Source organism: Ictidomys tridecemlineatus, chromosome 7 (assembly GCF_052094955.1).
Source record: "Ictidomys tridecemlineatus isolate mIctTri1 chromosome 7, mIctTri1.hap1, whole genome shotgun sequence".
Taxonomy (NCBI): Eukaryota; Metazoa; Chordata; class Mammalia; order Rodentia; family Sciuridae; genus Ictidomys; species Ictidomys tridecemlineatus.
In genome coordinates this window covers 23,225,485-23,253,304 of record NC_135483.1, presented here as the reverse complement: position 1 = coordinate 23,253,304, position 27,820 = coordinate 23,225,485, and the positions used below count along the sequence as shown (strand labels likewise).

Below are 27,820 nucleotides of genomic sequence, written 5' to 3'. Positions count from 1 at the left end.
TACGAACCGGCAGGAAATGGAATTCTCTTGCTGCAAAAAAGCCAGCCTGAATTGTGGCTCAGCTCTCCTTTCTCTAGGAAGCAAAGCCTTTAATGATAAAATATGCATGTTAGATAAGGAGTGGAAAAAGTCTTGCTGGGACCTAATTTTATTATAAATTAAATATTACAAATGCTATAAGTCAAAAATTCAGGGATTCATAAAATTTAGGCAATTTATTTAACTCGAGTCCATACTGTAGAAGAGTGGAGCGCCTGCCAAGAAAATACAATGGTTATAATTGTACTCTGATACATTTCAAATGGAAAGCTTTCTGCAGACATAATTTTGGCTTCAAGACTGGAACACTTTCTTGGCATTGAAAGGGCATTTGATTCATCGGGTGTTTCACAATGTATCACTAAAAAGACCTGGTGAGCAGCCAGTTCCCTATAGGGTAATTTTTCCATCCAGATGCAAGTGCTATCAGAGGCCCTCGTCAGCTAAACTAATTATGATCTTGCAATTGCTGATGCCTGCTCACTCTAACATTCGACATCCTCCATTAATCATCAATACAAGGAAAATGAATGAAACGTAAAGAAATGAGGGCTGGTAAGCTGCACAGCTATAAAAATCTGAAATGAGAGCAATAACTTAACAAGATTGGGGGAATGTTTTTAGTGAGCACAAAGTCAGGCTAACAATTGCCCTTTTAAACCAAGAACATGGTTTCATTAGTGTAGCAGGTTGTGCCACTTTAGGTGATGTAATAAAAACTTGATTTTCACAAAGATAATCTCCAGTTCTCCTTTTCCCACTGCCCAACACCCCCCCATTCCAAGTCAAAACCAAGAAAACACCACAAGTTTCTAAATCTCATCAACAGCAGTATCGAACATTGAGCGTCAGAGGTCCACAGATTTCCAGTGGGAACTGTTGCAAAAGCAGAGGCTACCGCCTCCCGAAAACCAATGAGCCATTACAGGTCCTGTTATCAAACATCCTGGGGCCCCCTTTACCCAAAGTAAGCTGGGGAGCCTAGTTAGGTTATAATTGTGAAACTTTCCTGGGGCTATCCTGTCATTTTCTTAGATCTAAGTAACATATTTGGCAAATCGACATCAACTTGATCCACATAAAGGCAATGTAAATGTCCATTTGGAAACTAACCCACATATATGGCTGAGGCTCAAACCTGAATGTGGAACCATTCACTGCATCATGCTCTCCTTTCCTTATGCCCTGGTTGCTTGACACAGCATGCCAAAGTGGGTGTAATCCTGATTTCAGTGAGCGTTTCAACCCTTGCACAATTTGGTGCTTAATTCTCTTGCAAAGAAAGTGCCCTTCATTAGTTAGAGGGAAAATCCTGAAATTACAGTACTGGTTTCCACAGGCATATCTTGCTGAAAGCAGTCCAATAAAGGTTGTTGTACTTTAGGTAAACCATATCTTATTTCCAGTATACTAGGGGTGCACTGAAGTCACTCAGAATCAGGATATCTTTGACATTAATAATCAGGCTTAGGAGTCGGACTACTTCTATTCAAAATCTGTCTATGACATTTTCTATGTGCAACTTTGGGCAAAATTATTTAACCTCTCAGTGCTGAAATCACCGTCATCTTTGCAGTATGAACAGCTCAGAGTATTACATAGATTAACAGATGCAATTAAAACAGTTCCAGGGATGTAGTAAATACCCAGCGAGTTAGCTATTTGTCAAGGGGATTCAACTGTGACTTCTTTTATATGACAAACACACTTTGTTAGTTTTGTTTTTCTCCTCATTTTTGACATTTGGGATAAACTAAACAATTAGATATTGCCAAATGTATTTCATTTGTGCCTATCTTCTCAAATATGAGAATGGAAAGTTGAGTCAGAGTGAAATATCTAGGTGTTCACACCTCAAATTCAATGGGAGACTGCTTGCATGGGGGTGGAGAGTGGGAGGTAGGTGAGAAATATTTCACACACAAAATGTTACCTCCCATGTCAACAAATTTAGCACTTTGGTAAGTCTTGGACCATATTTTTGGTGCACTGAAGTTTCTGGAAGCAGCAGAAAAGTGGGGGATGTGGACAGTGTCCTTGGCTGCATGACCACAGAAGCACATCTCTCTCAACCACAGCACAGGTGACAGGCCTGACTTGGTCGCACCATGCACAGTGTTAGCTGCCTAGACACAGGAACCTCCCTGAAGTTATGCACATCTTGAGCCCAAGCAAGGGCAAAGTGGCAGTTGGCTGCCAAAGGAAGCCTCCCTACCCCACTTAAAAAGCAAACAAACAAACAAACAGCTTTGACTTAAAGAAAAAGCAAACCACTAAAGACCATATTCATTCAGTATATCCGGCATAGCAGAGTTTTAAAATATTTTATTATTTTTCTGTCCGCCTAGCTTTTTAAGTACAGAAATCATGTTTCCCAGTAGTCATCAAAAATTCTAAGTAATTAACACCCAGAACAGTGCTCTGTCTCAAGAGGATAAATATTACAAAGTTGAAAGTAATACTGTTTATCATTACTTCTATCATTAGTATTTACTCCTATCTTTTGGGGAAAGAGAAGTTTTGTTTTTTGTTTTGTTAACAAATCCTGACTAAATGTCTTCCACTCAGGTTGACAAAGTTTACCAGGAATTGGGCAGAGACAGTCGATGATGTTGTGACAAACAAAAATCAAGAAAATGCATTGTCCAATCCTATATTATAAGCTTATTATTATTATTATTATTTTTAGAAATAGCTTATGCTAGGTTCTTGCTAGGTATCAGAATTCCTAGGTCAGGCAGAACAAATTTCCAGTGATATTTTATATCCATGTTACAGTCATACATGCCTGATGGCTATAAATGTGCATGTGTATATTTAACAAGTTCCTCTTTTTCTACAACCTCTTTGTAAGAGATAGTAATAATTTGTACCTCTGTGACCTTGTGCAGGAGAGTGGAGAATTATGAGTCCTATGGCTATAGGCAGCACTGGCGAGAAATGAAAGAAATAAGTAGCTAATGGGTAACACCAATTGGTGTTCCTGAGGAATGTACTTAGCACAAATCTCCTCTCAGACTGAAAGAAAGCCACATGCAGCAGTTGCATTCTCTGCCCCTGACCTCTAAGCAACACTTTCTACTTCTATGTGAGTTCAACAAAGAGATGCGAGTTGCACAGAAACACATGCCCCAAAGCCCAAACCTACAGAAAAGTCAGCTCAGCTGTAAATTTCTACAGAAAAGCAAAAACAAAAACTCAATTCAAGGAAATAATTATTTTTAAATTTAACCTTAAATATCAGTAGTTTGATCAGTAATGTTTAGGTTGAATTTATGTGTTGCCTCCCTACTATTTTTGTGGATTGGTAATTTCCCTATGACAAAGGAAGGGTAATGGTAGGACCCATTAGTAAGGAGTTTCTAGCCAGTGATTGGCCTAGCAGGTACTTTTCAATAATCACTAAGAGGACTTGAGATCACATGTTTCTTTTCTGTATGTCAAACGTATTATAACCACAAAATTTTTACAAAAACAATGTAGGTGATGAATTGGACAATCCTACATACCAGAGTTTGAAATAGAAAATGATGAATGTAACTTTTAATATAGGTACACTTTAAATCCAAACTAATTTTTTCCCCTGAAGTATATCAAGAATATAAAGGACTAAATAACTATTTAAAATAAAATAAGGTAGGTGAGACTGAGGTATGAGAATTGCAAATTCAAGGCCAGCCTATGCAACTTAGCAAGACCCTCTCTCAACATAGAAATCTTCTTTAAAAAGGTTAGGGATGTAGTTCAGTGGTAGACTGCTTGCCTAGCATCTGTGAGGTCTTGGGTTTGGTTCCTAGGCCTACTAAATAAAGGAATAAAAAAATAAATAAATGAGAAGTAAGACAAAGAGAAACAAAATATCTTTAGTCTTTTAATAGCAAACCACTGTATGGATATAATTATAGCAGTTTTATTTCTCCAAAGTACCCAAGTTTTGCTTTTAGGAGACTTAATTCCTCCTTTAGTTTTATATCATTCTGAACTGAATCTTGGCACATGTGTTGGTAAGTACAGATATGACGGAAAGAAAAAATGATAAAAAAAAGTTTTACATTGATTCAGCTGTTTTTATGGCTTATTTTATTATTTGAAGATCAGCCAAAAGCAAAAATTTTAAGGTTTTCAAATTTCATTATTAACAAAGAACTGATTTCATCTGATTAATAAATAGCAAATTTGATTGAATTATTTATTCAAGTGGCTTAACATTTAGAGACATGGATATTCATTTCTAAGATATTATAAGTCTCCACTGGTGAAGGAATTTGTGCAAAAATGATCTTTTATAATAGTTTTCTATGAATAAAAACCATACTGAGACCATGTAATTACATAATAAGCCTTGATAGGCAGAGTATTTACTCACATTTTTTATGGTTTTATATCTTTGCCATTTTAAATCAAATCAATCTGAAATTTGATATATGTGCTGTTAGTCTGGATGTACCTCAAATATTTTTAACTCTTTAAATATTTTCTGTGTTTATTTGATTATATCTAGAATTCTTTGCAAATTTCATTTTAGGGAAATGCACAGATGGCTACGATAGAACCTTCTGGTACAATTTTGCAGTAATAAAATTTTAGTGGTAAATTTAATTCAATTCAGTTCTGGGAATAGTTACTGAGTGTCCACCATGTGCCTGGTACTGTGCTGGAAGTGGGGGTCATAGCAGTCTACAGAGTTTTCCATGGTCTGAAATCTTGCAGAGTGCCCAGTGGAATCTAAAAACATCAAATGATACAAACTGAGATTGTTTATGAACATTGATCGTTTAAGGCATGTAAATTACATGGAAATTCTGCTGAAGAAACCAAAGTATTCACCGTGAACAAATCTCATTAAAAGGCTGAAAGTTATCTTACTAGCGGTTGATTCACTCTCTATGCTTCTTTATAAAAAAGTATAATCATCTAGTCCTTTCAGAAACAAATTAACATTTGTTTACTGTCCCATTAGTAATAATGTCCTATCAACATCATTGCCCTACTAACTATTAGCAAGAGAGCTGACATGAGTTAAATAATGTGTTTTCGACTGTCAGCTATATAATACACAGTCAATAGCTGTTGAATAAATGATGAATATTAAATTAGTCCTTATTACTATTACTTCACCATGATGAGACACAAAAGGCCACATCCTTTACCTGCTTTTCCCCACAGGCTATATTGACTATAGAGGATGCTACAGAATACATAGAATGTGGCAACTAGAATGACTTAAAGGCGATCCTCAGGGTTATACAAAATGATATATAAGAGAAAAGGAGGGGTAAGACAAGATAATACAAATGGAAGAAATGATTTACAGTAGAAGGGGTAGAGAGAGAAAAGGGGAGGGGAGGGGAGGGGAGGGGGGATAGTAGAGAATAGGACAGACAGCAGAATACATCAGACACTAGAAAGGCAATATGTCAATCAATGGAAGGGTAACTGATGTGATACAGCAATCTGTATACGGGGTAAAGTTGGGAGTTCATAACCCGCTTGAATCAAACTGTGAAATATGATGTATTAAGAACTATGTAATGTTTTGAACGACCAACAATAATAAATAAATAAATAAATAAATAAATAAATGAAACAAACAAACAAACAAAAAAATTAGATGGTGGCTTGCAGTGAACAGCTTTAGATTAACAGGCAGAATTTTACCAGAAGCACGGGCTGATCATTAGTTTAGCCAGAGCAAAGAGAAAGCAATAGATACCAATATCTCGGCTGACTTTTGTTCCAAATAAAATTGTGAAGAATCAGTTGAAATGAGCTGTACAACAAGTCTATGCCTGCTTTAAAACAACCCTCTTTGCCCTCAGATTTCTTGCCAGGAAACAGAAGGGACTCCATACGGTTCAGCCAAAACCTCATCTTATAATCACCTATCTCAGAGCTTGGAAATAAAACCTGTTTACCTGGCTTATTTAACTCACTTCCTTAACACATCAGCAATGAGAATGGAGAACAGTGTCAACTCAACTAACATCTCTGGCTAGGAGTGATGGAACAACTCCTGCTCAGGACATGAGGCAATATATACCCTAGCAATCCTACATTGGGCCCAGGTACGAATGTGCCTCAGCCTCATCCCACTGACACCTCGCCATGCAGAGTTGCCCAATGTATCATGGCAATGCTCGGGTGCAAAACACATTAACTGCATCTCTTCTGATATGCAACTGGTGACTCCTGAAGTGAGAGAGCAGAAAAACAAAATTCCCCAATGCATAGCCCACAATTTAGATTATTCATAGAGATTCTTCAAATCTGATGACTCAGGAAATTAGCCACACAGATATAAAACCTCTCACACAGGTCTGAGGTCTCCCTTCTTTGACTCACCCTCTATTTTGTAAAGGAGCAAATCAAACATCCAATGTCATACACAAATTGCATAACAGAATCAGATCTGGAAAAAGCCAGATCTTCAGAGTTCTAACCCATGCCATTTCTGGAATAATGTGCTGCCTTTACAGCAAGTACACATTTGGACAGCTAAAAATATGGTTGAAAATTTATGTCTGCACTGTCTTTTTTCATTCCACGTGAAAGTCATTATTGTCAAAAGAACTACTCAAGTCTCTCACTGCTTCTATTTCTGCCACCATGTATCTGTTTTCACCTTTCCTTCAGCTACAACAATGGCTGAAAAGTTGTTCCACAGGGACATTTTCTTCTATGCCAGTGCCAAAATCTGACACTGGACAGGGGAAAAAAATGTAATAGAAGGAGTTTTGGAGGCACTATTAGGCAATTTTAGCACCTCTTAAGCAAATTTTGGCTTGAAGTTTTGAAAAATTCTTTTAACAAATCTACTGCATATTTCATTTATACAATACATTTAACAAACACATTTATTATGAGAATATTTCACATTATGAAAAATAAAGATCTCAGTGATAGACATATCCTAGAAAAAGCCTAGAGTCCATAGTTCTCAGTTTCTAAGCATTTAATCAGAGAAACAAATGGTTATTTTATGAACTATATAGAGTTGCTTTTATAATAGTTATAGTTAAAGATGATCATGATTTTTTTTGAAAGAAACAAATAATTAAAAACATTTTTTTTGTTAGTTCACAAATAACAATTGGCCCATAAAGTGTTACTGTCCTCAGTGCAGTTACGTACATCTCAATGTTTCCTTAATATTTCCAAATAGTATTGGGAGTCATAAATTCATTTGGAAGAGTCTCCTGGATCCCAAGTTTAAAAGCTCCTGATGTATACTATCCAGGTTTAGATTTAAAGCAAATAATTAGGTATTCTTATTTTTCTTTTATTGATGAGATAAAAGACTGAAAGTAGTTTTTATTATTTATCTAGCATCAAAATATATATCTGGAACCTGATTTAAACACTAAGCAATGAACACATGCATCAAACAGTACATGATACCTCATTAATATGTAAATTTTTTTGGTTTTATATATCTGTTAAGAAGAGAGTTTTTAAAAACTCAAACAAGTAAACAACAACAACAACAACAAAACCCATTCAAGTCTCTAAGATCACATTCCACAAAGCATTTCTGAACCAATCATCTGGTCCAATTCTCTTATTTGACTTTTCATCTCTTCTTTAATAATTACCATTGAAAATTTAATATATGCCAGATAATGTAATGTACAGGCTTAGTCTAATTATCTGATGTCCTCAAAACCATCCTAAGAGGCAAGTATTATTATTTTTATTCCTTCCACTAAGGACTAGAAAACTGAGGCTTAGTAACATTTCCAACTGCCAAATAATAGAGCTAAGATACAAACCCAGGCCTCCTTCACTTCAGAGCCACAGTTCTTTGCCATTTTTCAGGTCTTATCACTCAGGAGGAGACTGGGGAATTTTTATCAAAAATATTTCACCATAGCCTGGCTTTGAAGAACTCTTATCTCTTCAAGTCACCCTATAACAGCTGATTGAAATTATGCAAGTTTTAAGGTAACAGAAAGAAATGACTCATCCTTGATCAGATATGGTAGCAAGCTCCTCTGAGAGTGACAGACACAGTCATAGCTAGAGGAATGGAGCATTTGGCTGATGGAGAGCAGAGGTGGGGAATGGGGGTAGGCGGTGTGCAGCTCATGTGTTTTGATCCTGCTGTGTAAAAGAAAAGGGAGGGGAGCAGGGAGAGAGGGAGGGAAAGAAAGAAAGAAGGGGGGGAGGAAGGTAGGTCTGTGTTACTTTTACAAGAAGTTGGTGACACCACTTAGATCCCCTTGGAGTGCCTGTCACATGGGAAGGCCACTGTGAACTATGATCTCTGCTCTTGCAGCAACTTGGCTAGAGATGGGCAGGATAATGGTGGTGGGGTTTTGGTGTGTTCTGTAAACACAAGTGTTCATGTACCAATTCACGACACGGATTATATATATCTCCAGGCAGAGACCTTCTGCAACATTTGGTATCATCATTACTTGGATCAAATACTGCCAATTATAAAAGATAAGGTTTATTTTTACCAAATTTCTCAAGATTCAGGTAGAATAAAAAGTTATTTCCCCTTAAACACTCCCCATTGTATACATGAGTTTATGTTCCTTATGTGCCTGTGGTGTTCATGTTTCTATTTTTCTTGGGTGAGACACAGCAAAGACACAAATATTCTTAATTCTTAAGCACTTCTTAACAGGATCTTAAATCTAGAGGACATGGCACAGGTTGGATGTAAAAACAGTATTTTGTCTTCTCAGCCAAAAAAAAAAAAAAAAGGTAACTACTGATTGTTTCCATCAAAACAAGAAAAACTTATGGGAATACAGGTTAAAAACAGAGAGATTCAAAACACTAAAAGTGATAGTAAAAACCTTCAAATGTGCCAACAAAGAGACCTGACACCAAATACAGTTTAAATGGGACAAAAAATTTGATGGACTATTCTATTAATAGTGCTTATACCATTTCATTATCTATAACTTTTAAATATACAAGTGGGTTAATAAACTATGGAAGTGAACCTGATTTCATTTAGTTTTTGAATCTATAAATTATTTTAACATATTATCACATTTAATTTAATTTTGTATTTCCTCAAATTGCATAAAATTGCTAGGTATTTAAAGACATTCTTGCAATGCACTGAAATAAGTGCCCAGTGGTTGTGTTGTGTTGTTCAAATGGAAGATTATCTTTAATAAGAGGTCTGTGACTGTGATAGGTAAAAAAATGGAACATGAGCAGATAATTTTATTATAGAGGTACTGTGCAGACAGGGAAATCGAAGCTGATTTTTAAAGTTTTAATAACACGATTTTTAAAAGACTACTTGGAATTTCCTTAACAATAATGATGTAATTTTGTAATAACTGAAATCTTTCATGGGAAAACTGCTTCTTCAATAACTCACCCAGTCAATTACAAAGGAAAGTCCTGTAATAGGCTATTCCCCCCGTCAAATAGCTCACGTACACGACTTCCTTTTCAATTACCAACTTGTCTGCAGTACCATCTGTAAAAACGAACACATACCTTATGCTGCCAGTTTCTGCTTTTGCACGTCCATTAGTGGGACTGGCTGCAGCTGCTCAAGAAGAAAGCAAGGATTGTCTTTGTTTTGAGATATATTTTCCCTTCAATGCCTCCATGTTAGCTCAAGGTAGCACACTGTCTTGGATAGAGAACTGCACTCAATAGGCTCCCTTGCACCCGGGTCTTTGTGATCTGGAGTTTGTTAATCACACTATATCACATACCAAAGCAAGAACTACCTCATGGCATCCAGCACTCTCAAGACTTCCCCCTCAGTCATCCGTACCAAAAGGAACAGTTAAAAATCATCCCGTGCTTTGACATTTTGTACATCCAGCAGAGTATCAGGAAGCCAACACTAAGACCTGGCAGCAGGAATGGAGACACAAAACTCTGGCTGCGTGAGATTTTATTTCAAGAGAGGGACTCTGAAAGTAGAACACAGCAACTTTTCAAAAACTTTATTCCCCCCCCCCCTCAGGTTTATATTCTTTGACTGTTGCATTATTTTTTTCTCCCTAGATGAACATTATTAATCTGTTCACAGTCTCTGCCAAAGTTGTAAATAAATTATTGCAAGAAATTACCCACGATTAAGTTTTCAAAGTGACCTACTCTAAAGAAACAGCGCTCCTCCCTATTGTGAAGTAATGGGAATTAAACAAAAGAAAAAAACATTACCAAACTCTTAAAAAAAATAATATTTGAAAAGAAGATGAACAGAGAAGCAGAAATTTAAAACACATGAAAGATATAATAATTTAAAAAACTAGAAATTGCTCAGTTATGATTTACCCTCTGTTATTCCATGTTCCTAATATATATCAAAACTATTCTTCATCAGAAGAGGTACTTTGCTTGTTAGTGTGGAAGCTTAAGTTTCTAGAACATCAGAATGTCAATTTTGCCTCAGCTTTTCATATATCAAATTGTCTCAAATCACCAAATAGATCTACTTTCTTTTTAGGTATAAAAGAGAGTGCTGCATTCCAATTATGCAGTTTCATTCCCAGGTGACTGGGAGACTCTGAAGGAAGGATCTATTTTAATCTTTGTACTATCTGTGCATTGAACATGGTACACATTTAATTTAACAACAACTTAATTGAATTGAATTCTATCAGAAGAGATACTGATGATTTCAATAAACAGTCCTTCCTTTATAATATGTGTATGTACATGTGGGCACATGTAAACGTGCTGTGAAAAAAGATTAAGGGTAGCTTTATTCATGCAATATAAATGGCTGTAATCGTTACAGTAACTTTCTGTACAACTGAAAACAGTTTCACTTTTGTGAGATGCAAAAGAAAATAAATTCAGGACCATATTCAGCCTGTGTATTCTATGAGAAGAGAAAGGTATGGGCCATGTTTCCTTAAGCTTCTGAACAATTTGCAAAAATTGCATATGTTGGTGTGTGCATTTGGCTGTATGTATATGTGTTACATGGTTATAACATAAAGACCCTCCTATAATGAATCCACTGAAACACTTTCAAGCACACTGTAGTGAGATGCCACAAGCTACTTTAATTTTCATTAAAATAATATCACATTTTTAAAGTGAAGCTAAATTATCCATGATGGTCTTAAGAAATTCCATAAATTTCCTGAAGTTGAGAATAGATATAATTAACCTACAAAATATTTAATAATTAATAACATAATTTGTATAAGTCTGAAAACAGTAATGGACTACCCAGAAGTGTGTCTTCTATGTCAGGTTAATGGTGATTTACTTTAACAGGCACAAAATTAGACAGTGATAACTTGAAATTCATGTTTATTATCAATTTATTTTTATTATTACGTTCTAGCTCTTAATTCACATTCATAATTATCATAAACATAACATGTATGAGAGAATAATGAATGCCATGCTTGATATGTATTAATGAGCACTACATTCCTTTTCACTCTTAATTTAGGAAGATTTTAAATATTTCGAGAGATATTAAATAGTTGAATAAGCTTTTGAACAAAGCTTAATCTCCATAAGCACATGTTGACACTCTATATTATGCAAAACCTTACATAAAGGGACTCAAAATTCATTTATATTTATTTTCATGACATAAAAAAGTATTAACAGTGACCTAAGACTTCCTTATATAATTGACTATTTTATAAATGTTTAATATATTGGTACATATTTCAAAATATATAAAAACTGCTTTCTTTTTCACTCCTAGTCTCTCTTTTTAGAAGGAGTTCCAAAAGATCTTGAAGGAACTCAATGCATAAGTCCATCTTTGTTGATTTATTCACTTTCATAAGATTGGTGAGTCTATCAAAGATACAAATTTCTCACCCAAAAATGAAGTCAAAATTTAGGCAAAGAATGAGTGCCTTTGGGAATTTTCTGAAACATAATGGAATGCTTTGTAGATCATATCCCCTCATGCATATAATATTACTCATTTCTAGTTGCAGATAGTTTTCTACTGTCATACAATATAGACACACAGATTGCATAGCAATGAATATTTAATTAATAGATTATATATAAAAGTTGATTCATTTAGACTTCTATAAGTCCAGACTTAACAACTTTGCACAAGAATTAATTTTAGGGGCTAGTTTAAAATTCATACTCACAAATTTTGTTCCATTTGGAATCTGATAGTTTCTTTTTTGCTCCCCCTCACAACTTAATATAGAAACATACAACATACACTTCAAATATGTATATGTATATACACACAAATTTGCTTTTCAAAAAATGTGGGTTCAATGTCTTCTAATTTAATATACTTAAAAAATCTAGGATTGATGGTTTTATATTTTAAAATATCAACTTAAAAATCCTGAAGTTATGCTTCTTTCCTAAGGGGTTATTATATCTTAGAAGACAAAATATCCCTAAGATAAAAAATGATTTAAAAAATGTAACAGAAGAATTAATGAATCAGTGAAATTTAAGAAAACAGCAGGAAGCATTTCATAAAGAATTTTGTAAGGTTAAAATTTTTTGAAGATAGGACATGCTCAAAAAAGTGGTGTATTCTGTGAAGAGAAAGTTAAATGGCATTCTTTTCTACCTATCATTTAAGATTTTAGTTAATTAAATTGCATATATATACAGGAGATTTTAATTATAAGGTAGCATACACACTTACTTAATGTGCTCATGTATATACTTCTTGGGCAAAATAAAAAAGTGAAAATAGCTGTTTTCCTCTAAATCCATCTAAAAGAAGGCAGATATTAAAAAATAAAAACAAAAAATTGAATGGTACCAGACTAAAATTCAAAGTAACTCACATTAAAAAAAACAACACCAACAGGCAGAGGAAAGAAAAGTCATAATTTTTAAAGAAGAAGAAAATCACCATTAGCAGAGGTTTAGCTAATTAGCCCACCTAATAAAGGGCTTTTATGTATATAGGTTTACAAATTTCAGAAAATGACCAAATTATTCCACTTATATCATTAACTTGACCTCTTCCAGAATTTGACCTTCTAATAGATTTGTTTTATAAGATATGACATTGTGAACAGCTGTGCTATTCTTTCTTGAACTTGAATAAAAAAAAAACTTAGATGAAAATAGGCTGGATTTACTAAAGCATGTGTATTCTTTGGTAACCGTGTGGGGGGGGAGGAGCAGAGATGGAAAATATTGTGAGTTCCTATCTGTGCAAGTCATTTTGAAGCTTAGGAAAGACACTGAAGTATTGCAAACATTTTGGACAGTCAAATGATGTAGAAAGAATTTGAAAATATCTCTACAAATCGAGTTCATTAATATAAAGAGGTATGATGGTTGAAATAAAAAGGCCATATATCTGATGTTCTGATCTTCAATCCCCCAACCACTGGGTAGATGCTAATACATGCCTATTGCAAATGGGATATGTTCAGTCTGGTTAGTGAGGCCCTCTCCAAAATTTTACTTTTGAAAACTAAATATAAATCAGGATTACGTTAGACAACTTCAGAGGGAAAAATTCTCTAAGTTTTATTAAAGGACACAATAATTTTCAGGCCTATTGGGAATTTTAAACTGTCCCCAAAATAACTTGTGATAGATAATATTTAATGTAACATCTAAATATAGGTAATTGGATTTAATCTGCTGGTTTTACTCAGAATTTTGTTAATGGCAAAAGAAACACTGGATTTATATTTGGAGTGCGAAGGAGGAAAACAAATGTTTAATAGTCATGGTTTCTACCCCTACTCAATTTGGTATCAAGTTTAATCTTGTAGAGGTAGTTATGTTTAAGTGTTATTTTTCTACCTTGGCTCCACAAGGCATCCTGACTTATAATTCAAGAAAGTACTTTAGACAAGTAATAAATTGTAGCACAGAACTAAAAGCACAAATGAAAGCTATTCTTCATTTCAATTACACTTTTAATACATTAATTATCTGTTTATCTGATTACTGTTTCTGATAGGACCGCCACTGTCCAACACTCCAAGCATGCTGTTCTTTTTACAAGAATTGGAGGTATTTGGAGGGGAAAAAAAATATATCAGACAACTCTGTTTCCAGTGTCTAGGGGATAATTGTTACCTTTCTCCTTTTCAACTTTAAAAGAAAGCACTGTCTATTTTGCTCAGGGCAGCTGTTTAAAGCTCCTGCTGTCACAATCCTTTCAACCTGAGTAGATTTAGGATTATTTTTAAATGATTGTTGTATCCCACTAAGCCTTCAGTTGCTGTTAATGTCCACGCACAGCATAATTAACCCAGGGAACATGCGTTCATATATATATATACACAAACATGTATTGTACGTGGATAATTCTGAATGATTTATTTTAACTTAAGAAAAAAATGTAGATAAATCTTTTATGGAGAATGTAATATTGGCAGGCTCAGCTATAATAACAATTATAAAATATTTGGCCTTAAAGATCTGAAATTCATATTTTGAAAATTCTGAAAACAATATTCACTTAAAATAGACTTTCGGAATCAGATCCATTCTTTTACTTTATTTTGAATACGCTGTGATATAATCCTGGGATATAAGCAGAGAGAATTTACTTCAATAGTTTAAAAAAATCATTGTACACCAAATGATTGTAGCATTGTGATATCCTTAACGCTTTGTAAAGATTATCTTTTTCACTTACTAAAGGTCCATGAAATTAACTAAAATCAATATTTTGAAAATATATTTTTCAGTTCAGAGTTTGAAGAGATGCCCTTCTCATATTAAATGTGTAATTTCAACTTGGCAATATGGGTGCAATTTTCCATTAGAACTACAATTAAAATGCATTTTGATCCCAGTCATAAACACTGGTTTCCTTTAGCTGTCTACTAAGTTGATTTAGATTTTCCTTAGCAACCAATGCACAGCCTTCCCCACCCCTTTATTCCTCTGAAATGTTTATTACCTGTTGAAATCTTGTTGGCTTGCAGAGGTAGAAGACAGGAAAGGAATAAACTTATAACTTAAATGCTTGATAGTTAATCAATAAGCAAAGGATTTTCTCCTTCAGGAATTCACTGCCCTATAAACTCTGACTCCTCTCTCCTTCTAGGAAAAGAAATAAAAAGTCTCTACTTTCCACAAGACCCAAAACCTTTAATCACAGCAACATACTGAAGAGCATAAGAAACATACTGTCACTTGCTTATGGTTATAAATTACTGATTTAGTATATTTCAATAAAATTGCTAACAAGTTTCTATTATACAAAGGGACCAAGTGGATGAGGCCTTTGAATTCATTTATTATTTTATTTTATTGGTTCTTTTTAGTTATACATGATAGTAGAATCCATTTTGATATTTATAATTATATAAGCATGGCATACATCTTATTCTAATTAGGACCCCAGTACCTCTCCCTCCTCTTCCTTTTCCACACCCCCTGTTCCTTTTCCTCTGTTGATCATGCTGCCATTTAAGGCCTGTGAATTTAAACACATATCTCTATTTCCAAAGTTTCTCTAAAGGAAATATTAAATATTTTCATTATATTGGTTTCCCTGTGATGGAACATCTACTTTCCTGAAGAATCAATGTCATTTCTAGAAAGAAGCACAATTCATTAAGAATAAAGCTGATGCATAAAGTGACAGGACTAACTTGGTAGTAGCCAAGGGTGATGTTAAAATATACAAATGTCAGTGTGACATGGGCACTGACTGATGAGAATCAGAGAATTTGATTTGAAATTAAAAAGGACGTCTCATACACACAAAACACACAAGCATGTATTTGTACACGTATACCAATACATTTCACATACATTTTTTTTGTGTGTGTGAGTGTGTGTGTATAATATTCTGTCATATTATCCATCCATAAGAGTCACTGTTGGCTGCAGCATAGGATCAGGAGTCTAGAGACCTCTGCTAGGTCAGGCGCTGCCTTCCCTGCTGGATGGCAGCAGTTCACGGGGAGTCCTCAGGAAGGAGTTGGGGTCCTTGGGGCATCAGACCTTTAGGGGACTCAGAGTGGAAGCTAGTCAATAGGAATCATAGTATTCCAACTGGGTTGGATATTATTTCCAGAAGTGTCACTTTCAATAAAAATCAGACATAACTAACAAAGCACTGTGTGATCTCATGACTCAGAAACTGGTGCTGATCCTTATTCTAAAGAGCTACAACAATGTTCTATCCAAAGTCAGCAAAACCCGAATAAATTGGCAGCTTCCTCAGGTGGCGGTTTTGAAAGTCTACATTCACTTGGTATAAGTTCTAGTATGTTTATTTATAAATGTCTTATTACTTTAAATTATCGCCTCATGTAAGAGAAGTCCAGCGCCTTTGAAGTGTTTTATAATTTTGAGGGGAGGTAAGGTAAATATACATGAAGCAATTAACAGAGAAAGATGCAAGAAAGCAGACATGTCTCAATCCTAGAATTTTTATGATTCTTAGGTTTCTAAATGCTATAATAAATGAGAAATGGGAGACACACACATACACATTCAGCTAAGGAGCCCAAGCAAGTAGGTGGAAACTCAATAAGCAATTAGTCATTATTCATCGCTGTATCTTTTAGTTCCTTTCAGGTACTTGTGGTTAAAAAAAAAGTCAACTTCAAAGGATTAATGTGAAGGAAATCTTTTGACTCATGTAATTGAAAATTTGGGAAAACCTCTGATTTTAAACATAGCTTAACCAGGACTCAAATAATATTCAGGGATCAGTTTCCCCCTCTGGAATATGCTTCTTGTGTCCAGATTCCACCGTCTCATAGATCTCTGGGAAGCAAAATGGCTTCTGTATATGTAGCTCCATATGCTCTATTTAACAAGTCAGGGTAAAAATTCTGAATCTACTTTCCTGAAAGTCCAACCCAGAGTCGGCAAATAGGGCCTTGTTGGCCAAGTCCAGGCCCTGTTCCTGTCTCCCTGTGGCCAGGTGGGTGGAATGCCTGGATTGACTTGGGCTAGCAGCTTCTTAGACTTCAGTGGATATAATAAATCACCTGACGACCTTGTCAAAATGAAGATTATTAGTAGATTTGGGACAGGATGTGAGATTTCAGCATTTCTAGGAAGCTCTCAGTTTGGTAAGGATGTAAGGCTCACATTTTGGCACTTAATCTAGGGAAAAATCAACTTCATTTGAACAAGATGAAATAAAGGGATGTGTAGATTCTCAAGAGAAAATTAAAGACTACTGCCAGAAGTGAAGCATTAAAAATTGAAATTACAAAGGACATCTCATACACACAAAACACACAAGCACATTTATGTACATGTATACCAGTGCATTTCACATATATACATCAACACATTTCATATGTGTGTGTATATGTGTGTGTGTAATATTATGTATGTTATCCATCCAAAAGAGGATGCTTTTAGTAAGCAGAGCATCTGATAGTACTGCTGATACATTTGAATAGTCCATCTATGCCATCTGGTATTTTCTTTGGTTTGAATAATCTTTAAAAGAGTCCATCATTATCTACACTTCTCATGTAACTGTTCTAAAAAAAAAAATTGATCCATGCCATTTCTCTTTCCTACAAAAGCCACATGATAAGGAAGCAGTATAATGGCCACTATCCTGCAGAAGAGACTGTTTAGAAAAACTTGGCAAAACCCTGCTGGCATAAAAAAGCAGGAATACCCTGTGGCAGGTGCCATGGTCACCGCTTTGAGATTCAATCAGTGCCATTTCCTTAGTTCTAAATGAGCACACAGGACACATTTGGAAGGTTCACAATAACAGCCCTGTGGCAAGCTGACATGAGAACTCTCCTGAAGTTTACCTGAACTTGAAAGGCCAAGAGAGGTTTTCAGTTGTCACAATGATGACAAAGGTAGCACTGGACCTTTTATTTTTATTTATTTATTTAGGTACTGGGAATTGAACTCAGGGGCATTCAACCCTTGAGCCATATCCCCATCCCTATTTTGCATTTTATTTAGAGACAGGGTCTCACTGAGTTGCTTAGCACCTCGCTTTTGCTGAAGCTGGCTTTGAACTTGTGATCCTCCTGCCTTAGCCTCCTGAGCAGCTGGGGTTACAGGTGTGTGCCGCCACGCATGGCCTGGATCTTTTTTTTTGGAATGCATGTATTTACTGTCTTGTGTCAAATATCAAAAAAACTTAATGGGCCAATAATTTTTCCCATTGGCACCTATGTTAGGAAAATAAATGACTGACAAATGTGTCCTTATCTTCCAGAAAAGCTGAATATGTATATGAACAAGAGGACAGCTTGTCTCCTTTCACATGAGGCATCTAAATAGAATGGGGGGGGGTATGTACCTTTTCTAATACAAGTTGAGCTAGCTCATATTTATATAGTAAATAGTGGATAAGTTACTATTATTTTTGACTTTTGGTCTCTTCACATTCTTAAGGAGTTGATATACCCTCTTGTTTGAATTTGGCATCATTGGGTATGTTTTTAGTTTGTCTGGGTTATAGGTCAGTGTAAAAGAAAGCATAAGAGTACTTTCTATATTCTTTTTAGGGCAAATAAAAGCTATGAGTTAATTTTCCTCTGTGAACTAAAGGTATTTTATAATCCACTGAATTTTATAAGTGCATTATGAGGTTATTAAGGCTAAGATGCCAAAACATGACATTTTTTCTACATTTGAATGAGAAAAAGCCAGTATCATTAAAAGATACTCAAGACTCCTAAAAAGGATAGGAAACAGTGCAAGGTTCACTTATTCCTCAAAGAATGCAAATCTAGAGTCACAAATTCTTCTATGCACACTAAATGTGACCTTCAGTGATACTTACATGTCATTCATTCATCCATTCATTCATTTATTCATTTCTAATACCTTTCCCTGAGTATCTTCCCTGTGCCAAGTGCCCTGTTGGATACCACTTGAGACCTTGGATCACATCTTTGAAAGCCACAGAACTTTAAAAGATGTGATCCAAGGTCTCAAGTTGCTTAGCAACTATCAGGAAGACCACACCAGTAAAGACCTGATGAGCACTGTGTAAAGGCATTTATTAGGCTCTGCTATTATCCCCCCCCCCAAAAAAAAGAAACAATAACAAAAAAAAGAGAAAGTGACCATTCATTCTGTAGTGTCATAAAGATGATGTGCATTGATTCTTTCAACTGTGGCAATCACACAGCAGGTATCTGACACCTTAGTTTCCTCCCTCTCTCTTTAGATATTTATGCAAAGAGAGGCAGGAAGAGAGTACAACAAATCTCCCAGGTCTCTTCCAGTTCTAGGATTCTGAGAAGAATTCTTTCTCTAGAGGGTCTGCAATAACCTTACTGGCTCTGAGGCTCACATCTTTTCCTTCTCCTGCCTGCCTTCTGTTTTCCCTTTCTTCTTCCATTCCTCCTTTCATTTATCATTTATTGACTACACAAGTCCAGTTATTACACACTGAGAATTCTATGGAAAACTATACAGACTCACAATAAAGCAATCACGCCCTGATTCTCTTCTTCTGCAGTTACTGAAACATGATTTGAATATGCCAAGACCACTGACAGATTGATTGAGATTACTTGCTGAAGGGACAGGGTGAATTAATCTTAATTTCCCTTTTTTTAACAGTCATATCTGTGACAGGTAGAAAATGCACATCTCACTTTCTTGGTTTGTCTTTTGTTTTTAGGAGAATCAAATTATTTCAAATGCAGGTGGAGACAGCACTAAAATTTTTTCTTTTGCTAAACTTAGTCTACAAAACCCCTGTGTAGGAAAGTTGAGTACCTTACAGGCTTTAATAATGTGTTTCCTATAAACAAGAAATGGGAGCTGCTCTAGTCCTCAGACCTGGGGAAGGGGTGAAGATTTTTGCTGGACAACGGTGGTGTGATTTTCATTCTTCTTCATAGGACAGTGTCTGGAAAGCACAGGAAGCCTGGAGTTGGGAGACTCAGATTCCAGCATGATTCTTTCTACCTAGGACTATTGTTTTTTTACTGGAACAGATAATTTATTCTCTTCTCCCACTATTTATACACTTTTAGAAAAGCGGGAGGTATGATCTCTACAATGTCATTTACAGTAATGCTAAAAGGGTGACATGAATTAGGATGCGTGAAATGGACATGAAAGTAAAAATCACACTACAAAGTCAAGGGATTTCAAAGAGGATTAAATGGACAGAAACCGAACTAGTTAAAATGGCAGAGACAAATCGAGCACAGTTGGGATGGAGTCATTAGTTTTTCAATTGGCCTCTAAGTTATTTTCCGTACTATCCTCTATGACAAAGTTGGTTAGCTATGTAATATTCTTCAGGTTTTCTACAAAGTTTGTTTTTAAAGTAAATCATGGGTAAAACTGGAATTTATTTTAATAGTGAAAAAAATTATATTTAAAGAGCACAGTTTTTCCTCATTAGCCACGGGGGACATTCTGTACTCTGTTTATGTTATTATTGTTACTATTAGCACTTCGCGGCTAACAAGCAACTTTTAAGCACTGCTTGGGGACAGCTGTAAAACCAAACGCTCCAGCCGTTTGTCCCTTCTGCTGAATGTCTAGAAATGCAGTGTTATGACATGTAAGGACATCACCCGAACTTCCTTTAAACTGAGAAAGCTCAGGACAGTAGAAAACGAAGCGAATCCACAAGAATCCTCTCCCTTACTGTATACAGTATCTCGCTCTGATTACAGCCCCATGGAACGCTGGCAGAGAGAGCAACAGCTGTTTTCTGTCTTTTCATTCCCTGCTCCTATTAATGTTATTTCAATTGTGTTATGGGCTGCACTTTAGATCTAAAAAGAAACATTTAGTTTTATTTGAATGTTTAAATGATTAATGACCCTCTAGTGCAGTTGTCTTCTCATAATTGCCACAGAGTAAGCTGCAATTTACTTGAAAAATCCAGACCTGTGTACACTGTAGAGAGCTCACGATAGCCCGGGGAATGACCACTCTGTTGAAATTTCATGGTCTTTAATGCATTCATCTTCTAGCATTCTAAATGGGCAGTTTCTGAAAATTTTCAAGTGAATTAAGTCAAATGAGAGACTAACGCCTCTTGTCCTGGAAGAACCAAGGTACTGCCACATTGCTGGTGTAGGGCTGGGTGTGTGCCTGAGAAGCTGAAGGATGCAAAATGGGGGCTCTGAGAGAGGCTCACGTCAATATGAACACTGACTGGACGGTCGAGGCTCTTCAAAAGGAATTCTTGCATTTCATCCCAGAACTGCACACAGCTGCGCACCAAAGGGGAAGGAAGTAGTTATGCGCTCCTATCATGTAATCAGGAAAAGGTGCCTGTAAGTTGTAACAGGACCATGCGAGTCTTACATTCCTCTATTTCATACAGCTAAAATCCTCACATCCCAGCGAGAGTCGGAACAGCAGCCCAGATAAAACACACAACTCCTAAAAATATAGATGTTTACATTTGTATAATGGAAAAGGACAGGGTGCTTTGCTTTCCAAGGTTTCAGCAGTAAGTCTTGTGATAAGTTTGTAGTGCTCTTCTTCCTTTTTTGGCAAATACAAAATACATTAAAGAATAAAGTTGCTAAGGCCTTCCTGTACACTTGGTGTGACAAATGAAAGAATGGGTAAGGGGATAAAAATTGACATTATCAAACCACAGTGCCTGAGAGTTACTGAGATAGCACTGTCAGTTTGTTGTGTTTTTCTTAAGTCTTCTGGCTAAAATGTTTTCTGACTTGTCTTGGCCAATTTTGGGCCACACTGAATGTTAAATAAACTATTATTTAATCAAATACAGGCATATTAGTCTCACTCCTGCTGACAACTTCAATTAGAATATTTTTGCTTTGTTAAAAAAAAAACTCTCATGATCTTTAAACTGTTAAGGCCTCTGAACAACATCTGGTAACAATTTTTGATATATCCAACCATCAAACTTCTATCTCCGTGAAGTGGTTTATCCAAGATTTGTTTTAATTAGACCGCCTTTCTAACTTCACATGGCTTTCAAAAGGCAGACTTCACTCAGATGTTGGAAGCTGTAAACTTACTGAAAGGTTCAGAGCTGTAATTAGGGCTTCACCAAGGTGGACAACGTTGGTTTATTAGCTAGATAGTGAGGTTAATTCAGTTGCCTCTTAAACAAGGACTATGAATTATTCCTAATTTTAGCACACGGGCTTTGAATTTTATAAAAGCTCAGAGGTGCTGTTTAGCACCTTATTCTTGGTGTTCACACCAAAAGCAGTGGGGGCCCAACCTTGCCATGGAAGTCCACACCTAAAAGTTCACATAGATTTCTATGCTTGGCTACCCTGGGTGCAGGTCTGAAAAATTCTTATTTACACTAGATTCAAGTTTGAGAAACCTATCATCAGGCAGACAATACTGGGCAGAGTGGCACATACTGGAACAATGAGTATAAAAGTAAATCTGCTTGTAGGTCCCTTTTAAATAGGTGATACCCTTCCATCAACTATAGCATTCTGTAAGATGCCGTAATTTTTGTGAGAAATTATACTTACCTTGGGTGTTCGTTTTTTAATATATTTGCCTCCGTATAAAGCTTTGGGAGTATAAAAATCTCCCCTCATTTATTTGCATCACAGGCACAGATTAAAGGCAAAAAGTAATGTGGAAACTTAAGCTATTTATTTTATGAGGTAACTATTTTAAAATCCACTGGGAAAATAATGAAAAATGGCCTCATTATTCTGTTTTTTTTTTTTTTTTTTTTTTTTTTTTTTGGTGAACCAGGCTTTATTCTACCAAGTGAGGTCTTCCAACCAAGTGTGTGTGTGTGTGTGTGTGTGTGTGTGTGTGTGTGTGTGTGTGTGTTTGAGGTGGATACTGGCCTGTGGCTTTTCTCCACAAGTTTTTGATGTTATTTCCCTTTGAAGCACTTGCCCAACTTTATAGCTTTTATTATTATAAAACTTCTTCACAAATACAGAAAAATACAGAGGTTCTCAAAGCCCAAGAATGGAAGTTGTAAGGTCGCTAATCTTTTAACTTTTCTGGGTAAAAGACGATTGTGGGGAGCTTCATTATTTAGTCTGCATGATTCAGTGCATGTGGGTATTTGGAAACACTTGGAGGGCTGACTTCAAATGTCATATTTAGATCAATGGCATTATATAAACAGTCAGATCCTCTGCATAGATGACACATTGTAGGCGGCAACAAACATTCTTACCCATCGATTTTCAGATGGAAAAAATACATCTAATTTTCTATTTTTGCTTGTGAATGTGGGAGAAAAGTAAGGAAGAATTTTCACCAAAACTCTGAAACTCTAGTGAGATTTTTACTGAAAATTCTCTAATTCCTTCCATGATAAAAATAGAGGATGTCGCTAATACATGTGCAATGTATATAAAAATTTTTTTTCTTACTGTAAATCAGATTTATCTTCCTGGTGAACACAGGGCTATACTTGGGCAGCAGGGGTGTGTGTGTGCGTGTGTGTGTTTGAGGAGCACAGGTTTTGAAGACATAAGTTAAAATTATCAACATTTGAAAACTGGATAAGTGCACATAAAAATCCACATTTCTCTAGGTTTTGCTCGTTGCTGTACAATCTAGTACTACCAGGTTCATTCTCAAATGGTGAGGCGGTTGTAACTGCTGTCTCTTTTAGAAGTTGCTCTTGCCATTGCCATCCCACAGACCTCTTAGCCCTGACATTTACACAACCGGCTTGGCTCCCATGAGCATTTAATTTTACACTATACCTTTTGAACCCTTTGACATTATCCTAGACCTTTTCCGTCTGCACTGCCTCAGTCATCCGCCTGCTGGGCTCACATCCCTCCTCTCACACTAACTAGATGCATAACTTGGGCAAGTTGCTTAACTTGCTCTCAATACCATTTCTTTATATGAATAAGTATATAATATAATGGTACCAACTTGACAGGCTGGCATAGGGAGTAAAGGAGTTAACTCAATGCTTGGATAATGGTAAGAACTCAATAAATGTTAGTTTTCAAACTTCCAGTTTCAGACCTCAGTCCTTCCTCAGACTCTAGCTCAGCCATCGTACACCTGCCTTTATTGGCTCACACCACTGTCTGGATGATGACCTAAAAGGTATCTCCATGCCTAAAATATCTTTAAATAAATATTTCAACTTGGATATTTTGTTATCTTCTCAAATATGGATTTATAATATCTTTAATGTAGATCTAAAGTATACACCTTCCCTCTCCCAAAATGTTTGCTTCCCATCAGAAGACAACATGTCCTTCCACATTTACTCTGACCATCTTGTCTCCCATCAAGTCCCTCCATTCTCCCTCTTTTTCTCCAACACATGGGTACACGAGTCATCTACACGGATGCCGGTTTTTATGCTCTCTGATAGGGAGTGACTAGGGCTCAACCCTGTATACACACTAGAGCTCAGTAGATTTTTGTTGAATGTCTGAATGAATGAATGAACCAATGAATAGTCAATTCAACTAATTTAAGTCTTTCCTATCCATTGTTCAGGTCCATCCAGCCAGAACCAGTTCTTCAGTCTCCCCATTCTAAGACAATCTTGACTCTCTTATAGGCTCTCATTTCATTTTTTGGCAGTTCTGACATTTTCACATAACCCTTTTCTATAGTGTTTGTGCTCATGGATGAATCTCCCACTACCCTAGTAGCATCAGGAGGGCAGAGAGCACACATTTGCTGTTCGGTTTTGTCATTTTCCAAAATGCCTTGCAAATCATTAGTGCTCAGTTATTCAATGGGAGGATACTTCCTCATCTCCAAATTTAATAACTGGTTAAAAAAATAATCTTTTAGGCACAAGTGGTTTCTTTCCCTTTCCATAATTCAGTATGACTCCACTGCCCTGAATTTGGCACAGACTTCAATGACTTCCTCCACCACATCCATTCAGTTGCTAAGTCCTGTCGAGTCTTTCTAGAGTCAATGTTTTAGAAAGTATAACAAGCTGCCTGCACTTGTTTTCCAACCCACCAAGCACACTATATTTCTAGATTAAAGTTCTGAAGATAATCTTACTTATTTCACTTTCTTGTTTGAAACTGTTATCTGTTAAAAACCCAGAGGATGCATTCCCAAACTCCTTTGTTCAATATTTAACACGGATTCCTATTTTAATTACATTTTAATTACACACACACACACACACAAATGAATATGTTTATTATAAAGGCTCCATTAAAAACTTAAAGTTTTTCCCATAGAACATGTTTTTTCTTCTTTCAAACACTGAACACTTTTACATTCTGAGTATGAATAAAAACACTGTGAAATGCACCATTTTGGCTTGCACACAAATGGAATATGGGCTGTAGTTTGTTTTGACTTTGCAAAGTGTTTCTTTACCAAGTACATTCAGAATGTAAAAATGTGTTTCATGGGAATATTTAAAATGTTCTGATAAGTCTTTTCAAACTATTTTAAAAACATTATTAAGGGACAAGGCAATGTTCTGTGTATAAGTTACTTCTTTATGTTTACTATTCTTTGCTTCTGACACAAGAGAAAAAATTTCTTTTTTATCACACTCAAAAACAGCAACTTCCCCTGATCCCACACTTCACCTGTGCCAGGTGCTTCCAATTACCTGCTTCCACCTGCAGGACCTCCTCTAGTTGCCGTGAGATGGGATTCTGTTTCAAAAACAACCAGGAAAGTGACCTGGGCCTGAGGCGGAAGGCTGCTTCAGTGAGGAGTAGGAATCCTTCATCAATTTAGTTTCCTGCTTGTTTTTCCTTCTCTGAAATTTTTGGTTCCCCACTCTTGGTACGGTTTTTGATCATCTGTATTTTGCGTTCCTGACATCCACATCTTCCCAGTTTCTGTCCTACCATACATCTCTGCTTGGTTATTCTAGAATCCTTCAATGTTCGATGATGCTTATCAACCCAGAAAAGTTATGAAGATTACAAGATCTCATTCTGATGAAGAATTACGCACTGGGTTGTACTTGACTTTTTCATTTTTAGGTCAATTTTACATAGTACAACTGAGAGGAATCTGCTTTCTAAAGTTACTAATTCGTACTTCCTTTCTGCTGTACTCTGCCTTCCTTCTATCCTTCTATGCTTCGAGTTTGGTCTCCCTACCCGCTTTCAGTGCTTTTTGATATTAAGATATTTGGGATGGGAAATTTCTATATTTACAGTAGTGTTTCTCAAAGTATGATACATATACCACCTTCAACAGTAACACCCAGGAGTACTTATTTAAAAATTTAAATGACTTATTTCTGTCCCACCCAAGACCCACTGAACCCGAGCTGCTAGTTTTGAGATTCAGGAATTTTCATTTTTATCAAGGTCCCCTAAAATAATGCTCAGGAATGCTTGGGCTTGAGGGTCACTTCTAGCCTTTAGCTCTAGGTGGACTATGACCTTCTGGGTTTTGCGAAATGTTCCTAACTAAACCTACTGATTACACCTTTACCCCATCCTGCTCTCAAGAATTATAGTTCTGCAATGGAATCATAAGACAAAACAGAGCTTCCCTAATTTGATACGGTAGGAACTAGAAAGTAATGGAATTTCACATGTATAATAAACATTACTTAGCATTTAGACAGATTTTCTGCCTATATGTTGGTCTTGGTTTATTTGATTTTTTCATTAATCTACAAAAAATTAAAAAGAAGTGCCTCATTTATGCCCTTTAGAAGCTCATAAGCTAGTCAATGTTTGAGTAAAAGAAATACAAATTGAAATAAAATATGCAAAAAGCAAAACATTATGCTCAGGTATAAATGTGAGCACAAACAATTGTCCCTTAACCCATTTGGAATAAACTAGCCTATCTAGAAAAATTTAAATAATTCTAGGTTTTCTTTAGGGGATAACCTTACAATCATACTTTAGAAATAGTTGATGTTTTTGAAAGTCGTATTCAAGATATATCAGAAGAAACGTTGGTAACACCATTCAAAAATAATTCAGATTTTTAAAAATGCACAAGTATTTTCACTGTTAGTCTTCTGATTAAATACTGAGAAAAGAAGAAATTTGTGTTCAATGTCATCTACTATGATATCACTGTATAGAGATCCGAATCCATTCGTTTACTTTCATAATTGTTGTCAAAGTTAAAATGTACTAAATCTTTGAAAACAGAAACTAAAATGTCTCAACTTTCTAAATCACATAAAAGAGAATACATTTTATGCTTGCTTTGCAGGCCTCTGATGTCTTTTCCTTTCAAGTATGCTAAATTACTGACTTGCCACGATGACTAACATAAAAGAACCAAGCAAAATACTGTTCACTTATCAACGAAGATATATAGACTCATTATAACAAAGTGCAATTAATTTTCATTTATGTAAACTAAACAACAATTCTAGTAAGAACCGTCTCAGCCATGCGCCAAACCTTTGTTTAGGAAGAGTCCAAACAGAAAACAGGTTCACAGAATTTCATTGGTATATTTTATTCTTTTCTACCTACCACATTGTTCCTATTGCTTTAGACATTCTCATTATTCTTCTGATGTTTGAGAAATGACAAAATGAGAGAAGAGGAATCTGATAAAGATAGAGCATGGCACAAAAGCTATATGGATAATTGCCTTCACAAATGTAGTTCAGCTCTCATCTCTCCTAATTAGCCTCATTACCATACTTTAAGACAGACTAGCAGTCACTCAAGACCCTGTTCTTTTCTGTCAGAAGGAGTGCTGACAGCCAAATGGACAACATATGGAAAAGTACCCTCTTTCCAGCTATTCTTCCATGCACTAGGCCTCTGGTAGAAAATGCGGGCCAGAGAAAGTTTCCTGAACTCCTGTGCTCAAATAGGTGTCTCTAAGGCAGAGACAGAACAATGCACTTGAGATATTTCTCTCATTTTCCCCTTTTCGCCACTTAGAGAGTTTAGGTCATCCATTTCCAGTGTTTCCCCTAGGAATTTTCATTGTTTTCTAAAAGAATCTAAAAGGTAGAGTGAGCACACCAATTCTGCTAGACAGCTTTACTTTTTGAACCTCTTCACTA

At 35.9% G+C, this 27,820-nt stretch overlaps 1 protein-coding gene across 6 annotated transcripts in view; it reads right to left on the bottom strand.

Annotated features, from left to right (window-relative positions):
• Trps1 (transcriptional repressor GATA binding 1) overlaps nucleotides 1-27,820 on the bottom strand; it is a 239,394-nt gene that overhangs the window by 10,683 nt on the left and 200,891 nt on the right. The window lies entirely within an intron of this gene.